Source organism: Echinops telfairi, unplaced genomic scaffold, assembly GCF_000313985.2.
Source record: "Echinops telfairi isolate 266 unplaced genomic scaffold, ASM31398v2 ScPeMD7_7412;HRSCAF=8450, whole genome shotgun sequence".
NCBI lineage: Eukaryota > Metazoa > Chordata > Mammalia > Afrosoricida > Tenrecidae > Echinops > Echinops telfairi.
In genome coordinates this window covers 1,482,275-1,484,534 of record NW_022111312.1, presented here as the reverse complement: position 1 = coordinate 1,484,534, position 2,260 = coordinate 1,482,275, and positions in this window count along the sequence as shown.

Sequence of the window (2,260 nt, the reverse complement as noted above, 5' to 3'; positions counted from 1 at the left end):
GTGAGGGGCGGGAGGAAGCCTGGAAGATTGATAACACCCAGAGAAGACTTGGGCCATTGGCTGGCTTAGCTAGCACCAGCCAGGGAAAGTGCCTGGACGTTCTCTTGGGACACTCTGAGACAAGACAGAGGGGGTTAGCTCGGGGTCACAGCTCTGGAGGATTTCTAGCTCAGTTCCATCTAAACAAAGTATCATACATACTCGAGGATAAGCCTACCTGAATATCAGCCAAGGCTCCTAATTTTATCACAGAAACTGCATTAAAAGTGTGCTGAAAAACTTGGCTTATCTATGAGTATATACAGCATATCCTCCTAGCTATATTTCCACCATAAAAAAAATAGTGATCGACTCTCTAAGCCATTCCATCACCCCCCAACTCTCTTCGTCTTACTTTCCTCCTATTGATGAGATCTGTTGAGGATGGACATATTGTGGTGGATGTGCACAAAGAACTCAGTGGGTATTCAGTTTATGTGAGAACTTTGTAACGGACCTTGCCCCTCACTGTCAACCTTTAAAGGCCTGAGAATTTTGAGCTCGAATATAGTTTTTCCTTCTGTTGACGGATTATACTAGGAATCATCCTCTGACCAGACAGGCTGACGCGTTGCCTCTGTGTGGACGTGGCTGACACTTCAATTAGATGGCTTGCTTGTCTTTGGATAAGCCTTGAAGACTCCCGACACTAATTTGTCTGATCGTCGAGAACCGTTTGATCTCTTCCCTACACTTGGCCATGTACTTACATGATCAGTGATCAATGCGCCAGGGGTTGAATATGGAGCAGGGTCACATTATAAGAACAAATTGTTCTTATGTTAGGGCTTAGGGCAAATGTAAGATCAACATCCAGTCATACGTCTAAGGCAGAGGTTCTCAACCTGTGGGTCGCGACCCCTTTGGGGGGTCGAAGGACTCTTACACAGGGGTCGCCTAATTCATAACAGTAGCAAAATGACAGTGGTGAAGTAGCAATGAAGATAATTTTATGGTTGGGGGTCACCACCACATGAGGAACTGTATTAAAGTATCATGGCATTAGAGAGGTTGAGAACCAGTGGTCTAAGGTATGCATATATTTATGGTCCACTTCAAAGGCAGCATTATCAGCTTGAGAAATAATGTAAATAAACCTCTATGGGACATTTAGTATTTTTAAGAACAATATTAACTTAGCTAATGGAATAGAATCTAAATGCCTGTAAATCTTTTAAAACTACAATACATGCAATCTTACTGGTACAGGCTCAACATTTAAACGGTAGAACACTTTCAGAAAATAAGGGTTTGACACAAAACAAAGGGCAAAACTATTTGATCTGCAAAACTGAGACATCACGGAAAGCAAAAAACAACAACCACATGACAATGGCTAATATCTGGTAGGGTCAAGTAGTCAATTTTGGGGTAACCTCAAAGCAATCGAGATTTGAACCAAAGTCCAGTAACTTCAAGGTCCACTGCCTGGGGATAGTAGTCCTCTGCTTCTTTCACACTAGGGTGTCTCCGCTCAAAGTCCAAAGGAGTATTTCAGTTTCTTTTCATCTGCATCAAGTGTGTTTAAGGCAAAATCTAGTTTACTCAGTGAGGTCCTCAAAAAGTCTCTTTGGTAAGATCTTTTGGTAATTCTATAATCTGTTGTCAATTTGAGAGGACTAAGAGTGAGGGGTAGAGTTTAGTCTGCTAATGAGGTAACAGTTTAATGACCTCATTTAGAGGTGCTAAGGAGATAAATAGCTCATTGGAGGCGGGACACACGCTCAGTCCCTGCAAGACATTCTTGTCAGCAAGCCACATGGAGACAGGCTGATGGAGCCAGAGCCTCAAAGCTAGAGAAGCCATGTGAAGACCCCTGCCAGCGCTGAGATGCCTACACCACCACTGGATCCACAAGACTTCCAACCCACTGGCCTGTGATCGTCCTGCATTTGGCATTATTGTATGTGTTTTGTGAGTCTGAAGAAGAATTTATAGATTGGTATCAGACATATGGGCTAATATCAGACTTATGGACTTGATTTGGGCTGGGCTGGGATGTTTTCTCAATATTCAATTGCTCTTGTATAAAAAGCTCTTTCTTATTCACATATGAGTCTCTCTAGGTATTTGTTTCTCTAGTCTACCCAGACTAACACAGACTGTGAAGAAAGCTATATACCCTTCCGAAAACACGAACCCCAAATGCAGGCAGCCAACCTGCATGAGGCAGGGAACAAATTCTGTCAGAAATAAATGATTAGTAACATTATACAGGGCA